Below are 12,219 nucleotides of genomic sequence, written 5' to 3' on the forward strand. Positions count from 1 at the left end.
CAGAATAACAACAAACAAATCCAGAAAAACGCATGTCAAAAATGTTATAAATTGATTTGCATTTTAATGAGGGAAATAAGTATTTGACCCCTCTGCAAAACATGACTTAGTACTTGGTGGCAAAACCCTTGTTGGCAATCACAGAGGTCAGACGTTTCTTGTAGTTGGGCCACCAGGTTTGCACACATCTCAGGAGGGATTTTGTCCCACTCCTCTTTGCAGATCTTCTCCAAGTCATTAAGGTTTCGAGGCTGACGTTTGGCAACTCGAACCTTCAGCTCCCTCCACAGATTTTCTATGGGATTAAGGTCTGGAGACTGGCTAGGCCACTCCAGGACCTTAATGTGCTTCTTCTTGAGCCACTCCTTTGTTGCCTTGGCCGTGTGTTTTGGGTCATTGTCATGCTGGAATACCCATCCACGACCCATTTTCAATGCCCTGGCTGAGGGAAGGAGGTTCTCACCCAAGATTTGACGGTACATGGCCCCGTCCATCGTCCCTTTGATGCGGTGAAGTTGTCCTGTCCCCTTAGCAGAAAAACACTCCCAAAGCATAATGTTTCCACCTCCATGTTTGACGGTGGGGATGGTGTTCTTGGGGTCATAGGCAGCATTCCTCCTCCTCCAAACACGGCGAGTTGAGTTGATGCCAAAGAGCTCCATTTTGGTCTCATCTGACCACAACACTTTCACCCAGTTCTCCTCTGAATCATTCAGATTTACATTTACATTTACATTTTAGTCATTTAGCAGACGCTCTTATCCAGAGCGACTTACATCCATGTTCATTGGCCATCTTCAGACAGGCCTGTATATGTGCTTTCTTGAGCAGGGGGACCTTGCGGGCGCTGCAGGATTTCAGTCCTTCACGGCGTAGTGTGTTACCAATTGTTTTATTGGTGACTATGGTCCCAGCTGCCTTGAGATCATTGACAAGATCCTCCTGTGTAGTTCTGGGCTGATTTCTCACCGTTCTCATGATCATTGCAACTCCACGAGGTGAGATCTTGCATGGAGCCCCAGGCCGAGGGAGATTGACAGTTATTTTGTGTTTCTTCCATTTGCGAATAATCGCACCAACTGTTGTCACCTTCTCACCAAGCTGCTTGGCGATGGTCTTGTAGCCCATTCCAGCCTTGTGTAGGTCTACAATCTTGTCCCTGACATCCTTGAAGAGCTCTTTGGTCTTGGCCATGGTGGAGAGTTTGGAATCTGATTGATTGATTGCTTCTGTGGACAGGTGTCTTTTATACAGGTAACAAGCTGAGATTAGGAGCACTCCCTTTAAGAGTGTGCTCCTAATCTCAGCTCGTTACCTGTATAAAAGACACCTGGGAGCCAGAAATCTTTCTGATTGAGAGGGGGTCAAATACTTATTTCCCTCATTAAAATGCAAATCAATTTATAACATTTTTGACATGCATTTTTCTGAATTTTTTTGTTGTTATTCTGTCTCTCACTGTTCAAATAAACCTACCATTAAAATTATAGACTGATCGTTTCTTTGTCAGTGGGCAAATGTACAAAATCAGCAGGGGATCAAATACTTTTTTCCCTCACTGTAGGTGCCCTTCTTTGCAAGGCATTGGAAAACCTCCCTGGTCTTTGTGGTTGAATCTGTGTTTGAAATTCACTGCTCAACTAGGGGACCTTACAGATAATTGTGTGTGTGGGGTACAGAGATGAGGTAGTCATTCGAAAATCATGTTAAACACTGTTATTGCACACAGAGGGAGTCCATGCAACTTATATGACTTGTTAAGCAAATGTGTACTCCTGAACGTATTTAGGCTTGCCATAAAAAAGGGGTTGAATACTTACTGATTCAATACATTTCAGCTTTAATTTTTAATTAATTTGAATGTGGTGTCTGACGGAGTTGACATAAATCCAGTTAGTTGCTTCTTATGATGAAATTTTTTTAATAATTAGGAGGTTGTTCCTTTACATGGTGTGAAAGCTAATACTTTGGTCTATCAAAATATATATTTTTAAAACATTTAATATTAAGACACATATTTGTGGAAATAGTTGAGATTGTCTAATTTTCTAAGAATCCCAGAGTTCTAAAACAACAACATTGTCTCACAGCCTCATGGAAAAATGTGTAAAATAGCATGAGATTAGCTATAATACTGCACATTTCTCTCTCTGCCCCATGGAAGAAGAAAAAAGTCCTAAGGAGGCCTTGCTCGGACCTTGCGTGGGGGCCCCACGAAACTGCCCTACAGTACGCCACTGCCGCCTGTGTGTGTGTGTCACAGCAGGTTGGTAGCACCTTAATTGGGGAGGATGGGCTCGTGGTAATGGCTGGAGCGGAATAAGTGGAATGGTATTAAATACATCAAACACATGGTTTCCATGTGTTTGATGCCATTCCATTCGCTGCGTTCCAGCCATTATTATGAGCCGTCCTCCCCTCAACAGCCTCCACTGGTGTGTGTGTGCGTGCACCCGTGGAGAGAGAGCAGGCCTTTATGTAGCTTGCTGTTTGCCTTCCGTCAGGGCAGGACAGGGGAGAGCTTGGGTGGCTACTGGGGCTAGACTTTAGACAGACAGAGAGATAGATAGATAGTGAGAGAGAGAGAAATAAAGAGAGGCAGAGAGAAGTTAGCTAGACATTGATCTCACTGTCTTCACCAGTGTATTTCAAACCAGGTCTTCAAGAGATACAGGGTGTGCAGGCTTTTGCTTCAGCCCAGCACTACCACACCTGATTCCACCAATTCAACAGCCATATGAGCCTTGACAAGCACAAGGGCCCTGGTTTGAGGCCTTATCTTGGCTATCACCCAAATTGTTGTCACAAATAGATTGGCTGTCACATCAAAACAATTTATGTTAAATTGCGTGCATTAACTATACAGTAACTATCAGCTCAATCGGGTCACTGTGGAATATTTCAATAGGGTAATGTTTGTGAGAGGGAGTGTTACTGCGGCAGTGTGTTTTTCCGATGGCAGATGTGTTGTTTTGCTCGAATCTGCGGAAGCGGTGTCGGAACAGGGGGTGTTGCGGTCCCTTCGTTTCTGAGAAATAATGTGAGCACTCGTTATCGTATAAGCATGTATCACGCACACAAACCAACACACACACACAGGAGTGATGTGTTTGCTGTTTTCGATAACATTCTCAGCCTACTTCTCCCATGCGGTTGGTGTGTGTCTCTGCCCTCTTCTGTTTCCCACCTCGCCTTTTGCATGTTGGTGAAGACACCTTGGTTTGTTTAAGTGCACACATAGGCAAATCTGCATTATCGCTTTGGCTGCCATCAAATATACTGTAGTGTCAGCTAAGCAGAATAAAGTCAACCCCATGAGTAGCTTTCCCCCCACAGCTTTATCTGACTGTTATCTCTCTTCACTAGGTTCTTTCTTTAATGCTAACAAGATTCCATGGTTGAGCTTGATGTTCTGGCTGACAGTGTGATACAGCACAAGGACATTATGAGTATGATTCTTCTTTATCACCAAAACTTTTTGGGATTTTCCTATGACCCTTTTCCTATGACCCACTCATTAACAACCAACGTTACCAGTCATCTTCCAGTCTCTTAATACCCAGAAGTGTGCCCCGACATTGGAGCCCCCTGCCTACCAATATCGTGGTTTTAGTGCTTAACTTAAGGTCTTCAGTACATTGTGTTGTTGTGAACACTGGTTGGGATCGTGGGTCTGCAGTGTTAGAGATGGACTGGGTTCCACCAGCACCACAGACAGTGTGTTGATATTCATTTGAAAACTGTGCCTCAGTCCAACCAACCAGTGGTGCTGAGAGTGCTGTTAGATTAGACAGGCAGGCAGGCTGACAGATCAGCTGCAGAAGAGAACAGAGAGGCCCACAGTCAGAGAGACATCTAATGGGTGAGGGCAGAGAGCAGGCAACCGTGTGGTCTGATACAGATCTTTGCAATCTGTTGAGGGCAGGGAGCTGCCAACCCCACAAAAGTGAGGCAAATAGACAACCTGGCACACAGGAAGAGAGTGTGGTAATCTCATTCAGCTTGGATCGTGTCTGTTACAACATATATCGCATGGAGGTTAGGCGCTGATGCAAATACACATAACGGACATAAAAAGTTTGTTTTGTGGGGATAGGTCCCACTGAAACCAATGTGAAGCTTGACTCTTTGCTTTGCTTACGGGCAATTCTGGTCCTGGAGGGCCACAGTATGTGCAGACTTTTGTTCAAGCCCAGCTCAACGCACACATACCAGATTAAACTCATCATAATCGAGATTGAAGACCATGATAAGTTGATTACTTGAATCAGGTGTGCTAGTGCTGGGTTGGAATAAAAGTGCACACACACACTGAATCCTCCAGGACTGGAGTTGCCCACCCCTGGAGTAGGGTTTTCACATTCTCTCTCTATTGATATGAAAGCTCAGCCCAGATTGGTTGGCTTCAGCAGGCAGGGTAGACAAAGATGCATGGCCTGAAAGGCAGAGGGGAGAATAAGGGTGCCAGATCCTGAGCCAGGCAAACAGTCTCACTGCAGCTCACTGACACCAGAGTGATGCACAAATAAACAGAGAGCGAGAGTGTGTACAGAGCGGAGGAAAGATGAACTGGCGAGAGAGAGAGAAAAAATAAAAGAGATTTGAGAGGGAGAAAATAAAATAAGAGAGAGAGGGGAGAGAGAGAGCAAATTTGAAGGGGAGCAAAAAGGAGAAGTGGAGAAAGGGTTCTGTAATCCTGCAATAGTGGTGTTGGGCCATCACCATGGTGACAGGCACAAAGGACTGTGGTTGGCCATTGATGGCTAATTGTATTCTTCACAGCTCTTTTGTTAATTGTTGTCTGCCCAGCTCCCACTTCCTGCTGGGCCACAGCACAAAGGCAGGAACAGGGGGGATTAGAAATGGCACATCAGCTCGCTCCCAGCTATAGCTAGCTATAGTCTCTCTCCCTATCAGAGCCCTCACCTCTCTCTCTCTCTCTATCTGAGCCCTTCTCTCTCTTGCGCTCTCTCTCTCTCTCCCTGTCAGAGACCTCGCTTCTCCTTTTCTCTCTCTTTCTCTCACTCTGCTATGGGGAAAAGAGGGCAGTATGTAAACACAGACCAGGGCTGCACAGATTGACTGACTATAACATACTGACAGACTGATCGATTCACTGACTACTGACTGAATGACTGTCTAGTTTTGGCATAGGGCCTCAATGTATTTATCTGTGCTTCTGTGGTCTACCACTGTATAGTGCTGAGTGATTAACCGACATTTCGGTTATTTTTCGTTTTTTAAACAACTAATTAACCGACTTTGGTTCAATTATTTGAATTCAACTTCATTCGTTTTTTTTTCTGTGAGCTCAATGCGTACATTGCACAGTTTCTCTAGAGATAAATCAGATCCAGCCTGAACTGTGCGATGTAGGGAGTTGTAGTTTCCAACAGACCACTATTCTACATAGTTTCGAGCATAAAACGTGGTAAATAACTACAATCAGTGGTGTAAAGTACTTAAGTAAAAATACTTTAAAGTACTACTTAAGTAGTTTTTTTTATATCGGTACTTTACTTTACTATTTATATTTTTTACAACTTTTACTTCACTACATTCCTAAAGAAAATAATGTACTTTTTACTCCATACATTTTCCCTGACACCCAAAATACTCATTACTTTTTGAATGCTTAGCAGGACAGGAAAATGGTCCAATTCATGCACTTATCAAGAGAACATCCCTGGTTATCCCTACTGCCTCTGATCTGGCAGACTCACTAAACACACATGCTTCGTTTGTAAATTATGTCTGAGTGTTGGAGTGTGCCCCTGGCTATCCGTAAATAAACAAAACTAGAAAATGATGCCGTCTGGTTTTGCTTAATATAAGGAATTTGAAATGATTTATACTTTTACTTTTACTTTTGATACTTAAGTATATTTTAGCAATTACATTTACTTGTGATCCTTAAGTATATTTAAAACCAAATACTTTTAGACTTTTACTCAAGTAGTATTTTACTGGGTGATTTTCACTTTTACTTGAGTCATTTTCTATTAAGGTATCTTTACTTTTACTCAAGGATGGCAATTGGGTATGTTTTCCACCACTGACTACAATGACCATAATCCATTGCGCCTCTACTTGTCCGGTCTTTGTTTCTTTTTTTTACGCCTGCTACTGAAGAGAGAAAAATGCTCAATCGTGAGGTGATATAGAGAGCAGCTGTTGCTTCACGGGGTATCTCTACCTGAAAATACATGATCTAAGTGATTGATAGTTGGTATTCAGCAGTCATAAAATAATGCCTTATTTACATTGAAGAACTACAAAATAGTGATTTTGTCACAGACAGCATAGATGAGATGAACAGACCTCAAAAAGCACTAATCGCTCAGCACTACTGTATAGCGTCCATCCTTGTAACAAATAAAGCACTATGTGATACAACTATTGAAAACACAGGCTATTTCTAGCTACATACAGACAGTACTCGAATGTCTTACTCTGGTAGGGTTTCCCAAACTCGGTCCTGGGGCCCCCACTGGGTGCATGTTTTGTTTTTGGGAAACCCTGCTCTAAGGCGCCACTTCAGGCAACCCGGTGTCAGAGCATTTCGTATTATTCTGTATGTAAATCCGAAACTCTCCATTTAGTATGATTCGTTACGTTTGGTATGGTTACATAAGACAGATGGTTAATTAAGTCTAAACGGTAAATTAAGGCATAAAGTACGGTGGATGGGTGGGTGTATAACGCGAACATCTAGCAAACAAAGGTTGCGAGTTCGAATCTCATCAAGGACAACTTTAGCATTTTTACTAATTAGCAACTTTTGAACTACTTACTACTTTTTAGCTACTTTGAACTACTTAGCATGTTAGCTAACCCTTCACCTAACCCTAACCTTAACCCTTTTAGCAAACCCTTCCCCTAACCCTAATCCTAACCTTAACCCTTTAACCTAACTCCTAAATTTAACCTAGCACCTAGCTAGAATTCGTAACATATTGTAAGTTTGACAAATTCGTAACATATAACACGTTAAAGGGAATAAAATACAATTCAAGGGAATACAATTGAAAGGAAAACACTTTTCTCAACATTTGGAATACTTACTCCAATAAGGGATGCTGTTTCCCATGAATGTTCAACACCTGAGCAGTGTTAGGTACTTTTGAACACTAACGTATGGTCTACCTTGTTGTATGTGTGTGTTATATTGGAGGGTAGGGGAAGGGATACCTTATTTATAGTTTGGTTATTGTTTCAAATGAGAATCGAGTGCATAAAAGGCCTTTCTTTCCAGTCTAAAGATCACATTGGATTTGATACCCGGGTGCTTTCTCATTACCCGTTCTCTTCCAAGCCCATTGTGGCGACAGTTAAATAAGTCCTTTCCCTTTAAGGGGGAGGTGAGTGGCAGGGAGAGTGAATGTTGGAAACAAAACACCAGAAAGTCATGGGGAGAAAGCGGGGTGAGGTTGTGTGAGTGTTGGGAAGAACTACCGTGAAGTTGATAGCAACTATAGGTCCTTCTGTAACCCTGTCCTCGTCTTTCCTGTAGACGGAAGAGAAGCCGACACAACGCCTCTTCTCGTGCTTTGCATGCGTTGAGCAATCAGCGGTGAGCGCTCGGAAAAACAGAGAGACAGACGTTTGGAAAGCCCGGGAGCTTCAGGAGTGGTGAGTGAACAGAACAGAACAGAGCGGGGCACGGCACATCGCTTTTTTACAAGTCACTTTACCCAGGAGTAGTGTGATGACTCCACACACACTGTACTAGGCTACTTATCGACAGGACATAAAACCCACTGTCCATACAATTACATACACTTTGGGTGCTTTTGGATGTTTTCCCTATGTCTTTCCACCCAAACGTCATGATCGCATTCTGGATCGCGAGTGTTTCGAATACCAGGGAATATTTGCGCTCTATTTAATAAATGTTCGAACATGAGTAGCCCAGTTAATGAAATGGCATATGTATCAAGTTACTCGGACAGGTCCGTCTCGCCCTTGTCTTGAGTTGGAGTCTGTGTGTGCCACTTTGTGACCATTTAAAAAAAGGCAGAACAGTAGCAGCATCGCATCTGCTAGGCGCCAGCGCAGGCAATTAGCTAGAGATGATGCCAGTTCTGTTGGCAGATGAGAATTAAACTATCAACTACTTTCCCGAGAATAGCTGCATATGGTCCTCTGTAGCTCAATTGGTAGAGCATGGCGCTTGTAACGCCAGGGTAGTGGGTTCGATCCCCGGGACCACCCATACGTAAAAATGTATGCACACATGACTGTAAGTCGCTTTGGATAAAAGCGTCTGCTAAATGGCATATTATTATTATATGTTTTTAATATATCTATGCTTTCTCATGAGTCGTGGCCTAATGATCCTTTAAAGTACTTTCCTGTGGAGTGTTAGGTGTTTGGATGAGTAGATTCGGCAATATCTTTCTTTTGGTAGAGTTATAGGATTGGTTGTAGTAGGTAAGGAAAGAGAATATTCTTCATAATTCTGTAAAGTATTCCCTTGGTAGAATCTATGTGCAATCCGCTTTTCTAGATCATTGTGGACATAGCCCTGGGTGAAAATGACAGAACATGTCCATTGAGCCAGAGGTGGCATCCTTAGTGGTGGTCAGTCTTGATGGCTGGAATAGGTTGATTGACAGCACTAGACTGCAGAGATGTCTTCATGGACAATGCTTGTGCAAGGTATAAGCAAGTCACTCTGAGGGTGAGTACCGGGTCTGGGTAGTGTGAGAGAAAAATTAACATGTAACATGTTTACCTGCTTGTTTAAAAAATAGTAAAACATTTCTGTCCTACAAATGCTGTGTTTTCGTAAAGGAATGGTTTCTACTCCAGCTCTCTGCAGCTAGTCTAGGCATGTGGTCAAGGACATGGGTTTTACTCGAGATAGGGGTATCTGGAGCTGGCAATTGATTTATGAATGTCTAGGTGATAAAACCAACAGCCACATTCCATTTCATGATTAATGGTGTGTGAGAGGGAGATGTCTCTGGTCTGACTGAGCCTGCATTTTCATAGACTGAATTGGTGTCTGTAAGGTACCAGGGACGAGATCTGTTATGAATAGTTGATAAGAACCTTGTTTTGGTGGCCAAAACCTGGTTTCCATACAATGAGAACAGTCTTCATAGCAGATACTGTGTGCTGTGAATTATTCATTTCTTTCATACAAATCCTAACCTTTTGATTCATTCCACACATCCGCTGTTTGTCATGTAGACTGAGAGGGTGTATCTTTGCTATAAAATATATTTGTATTGTCTGTATGTCAGAGCTCTCCGCCCAACACCCAAGAGTGTTGGGTTGCCCAGCCTCACTTACTACCTTATTAATACGTTTTGAATAAAGTAATATCCTGATTGGCGGTTGACCTTGTCTCGTTATTGATTAGAATTTCCACGACAGTAGTGTTTGTGCAGCCGCGAGCTGCCCAGTGACACAAGCCTACCAGACGAGCTAAATCACTTCTATGCTCGCGTCGAGGCAAGCAGCACGCTCTCCGTAGCCGATGTGAGTAAGACTTTTAAGCAGGTCAACAATCACAAGGCCGCAGGGCCAGACGGATTACCAGGACGTGTACTCCGAGCATGTGCTGACCAACTGGCAAGTGTCTTCACTGACATTTTCAACATGTCCCTGACTGAGTCTGTAATACCAACATGTTTCAAGCAGACCACCATAGTCCCTGTGCCCAAGGACACTAAGATAACCTGCTTAAATGACTACCGACCCGTAGCACTCATGTCTGTAGCCATGAAGTGCTTTGAAAGGCTGGTCATGGCTCACATCAACACCATTATCCCAGAAACACTAGACCCACTCCAATTTGCATTCCGCCCCAACAGATCCACAGATTATGCAATCTCTATTGCACTACACACTGCCCTTTCCCACCTGGACAAGAGGAACACCTACGTGAGAATGCTATTCATTGACTACAGCTCAGCGTTCAACACCATAGTGCCCTCAAAGCTCATCACTAAGCTAAGGATCCTGGGACTAAACACCTCCCTCTGCAACTAGATCCTGGACTTCCTGACGGCTGCCCCCAGGTGGTAAGGATAGGTAACAACACATCTGCCACGCTGATCCTCAACACGTGGGCCCCTCAGGGGTGCGTGCTCAGTCCCCTCCTGTACTCCCTGTTCACCCATGACTGCATGGCCAGGCACGACTCCAACACCTTCATTAAGTTTGCCGACGACACAACAGTGGTAGGCCTGATCACCGACAACGATGAGACAGCCTATAGGGAGGAGGTCAGAGACCTGGCCGTGTGGTGCCAGGATAACAACCTCTCCCTCAACGTGATCAAGACAAAGGAGATGATTGTGGACTACAGGAAAAAAAAGAGGACTGAGTACGCCCCCATTCTCATCGACGGGGCTGTAGTGGAACAGGTTGAGAGCTTCAAGTTCCTTGGTGTCCACATCACCAACAAACTATCATGGTCCAAACACACCAAGACAGTCGTGAAGAGGGCACGACAAAGCCTATTCCCCCTCAGGAGACTGAAAACATTTGGCATGGGTCCTCAGATCCTCAAAAAGTTCTACAGCTGCACCATCGAGAGCATCCTGACTGGTTGCATCACCACCTGGTATGGCAACTGCTCAGCCTTTGACCGCAAGGCACTACAGCGGGTAGTGTGTATGGCCCAGTACATCACTGGGGCCAAGCTTCCTGCCATCCAGGACCTCTATACCAGGCGGTGTCAGAGGAAGACTCCAGCCACCCTAGTCACAGACTGTTCTCTCTGCTTCCGCACGGCAAGCGGTACCGGAGCGCCAAGTCTAGGTCCAAAAGGCTTCTCAACAGCTTCTCACCCCAAGCCATAAGACTCCTGAACAGCTAATCATGGCTACCCGGACAATTTGCACTGCCCCCCCCCACTCCCACCCCGTCCCCCTTTTTTACTCTGCTGCTACTCTGTTTATTATTTATGCATAGTCACTTTAACTCTACCCACATGTACATATTACCTCAATTAGCTGGTGCCCCCGCACATTGACTCTGCACCGGTACCCCCCTGTATATAGCCTCCCTATTGTTATTTTATTTTACTGCTGCTCTTTAGTTATTTGCTTTTATTTAATAAACTTTTTTTATTTGTTTTACTTTGCATTGTTGGTTAAGAGCTTGTAAGTAAGCATTTCACTGTAATGTCTACACCTGTTGTATTCGGCGCATGTGGCAAATAAAATTTGATTTGATTTGTATGTGTTTAAATTGCGTTTAGCAAGCAAGGTCTGGGTATACTCTGTGTATGATGGGACTGGGGACTGTGAAATCTGAAGTTCGGCAATATCGGATGATTTAAGGGTTTCATTGCCAGCCTGTGGCCTCGTGTGTTTGGCTTTACAGTGACTGGCTGCACACAAAGCTGCCTGTCAGTAGGGAGTCCCTGACCTTTCTCTCTGTCCATCTCCTTTCTCTATTCCTCACTCGCTTTTCTCTTGCTTTCTTATTCTCTTTCTTTGCCGTCCTCATTCCCACTCTGTTTTGTCTCATTCGCTCTCTTTTCTCTCTTTGTGTGTCTGTCAGTTTATAGAGTAGACTCCGGACAGTGAAATCTTATAGAAGTTAGCAGAGGTGTCAAAGGGAGAGAGTGTGTGTGTGTGTGTCATGCAGGGTCTTATTTGCTCTTGTCCAATGACTAGCCCCATTGGCTGTGTTGATTTCCAGTTGTCTTTCAGAGGAGAGAGGGTATGTTAGAGATGAGACTGACATACAGTCTGTCAGCAGCAGAGAGCCAACTCCATGTTCACACATCTAAGCTGCCTCTGTGTCCACTGTCAAACATTTTAGCGGATGCATCTACCTTTGCAGTAACACACACACACACACTGTTCTGGTGTGGGGATTAACCACAGTAACTGGCAGGCTGTGTGTACTGCTTTTACAAGGAGAGGATTGACCCCTGACCTCTAACCTCTCACCCTCCACCCTTTTCTCTGAGCAATGTGCCTCCAGGTGAATGGGTTCACACAGGAAGAGAGGTGACCTGGATGCACTTTCTCTCTCCAAGTCGAATCTAGTCATCTATCAAGTTCTATTGAAATAGTATTGTCACGCCCTGGCTCTGGGGACTCTTAAATGTTGAGCCAGGGTGTGTAGTTTCTATGTTTAGTTTTCTATGTTGAGTGTCTAGATCGTGTAGATCTATGTTGGCCAGGGTGTTTCCCAATCAGAGGCAGCTGTAGCTCGTTGTCTCTGATTGGGGAACATACTTAGGCAGCC

General features: G+C 44.1%; 1 protein-coding gene across 1 annotated transcript in view; it reads left to right on the forward strand.

The window, feature by feature from the left end:
- Positions 1-7,577: 7,577 nt before the first annotated feature.
- LOC311134302 (transcription factor SOX-13-like) overlaps positions 7,578-12,219 on the forward strand; it is a 62,873-nt gene continuing 58,231 nt past the window's right edge. Inside the window, exon 1 of the mRNA XM_084167937.1 lies at positions 7,578-7,632. The gene's annotated coding sequence lies outside the window, so the exon portion shown is untranslated. The remainder of the gene's footprint in view (positions 7,633-12,219) is intronic.

The sequence above is a fragment of the Coregonus lavaretus genome (assembly GCF_964263955.1).
Source record: "Coregonus lavaretus genome assembly, chromosome: 8".
Classification (NCBI taxonomy): domain Eukaryota; kingdom Metazoa; phylum Chordata; class Actinopteri; order Salmoniformes; family Salmonidae; genus Coregonus; species Coregonus lavaretus.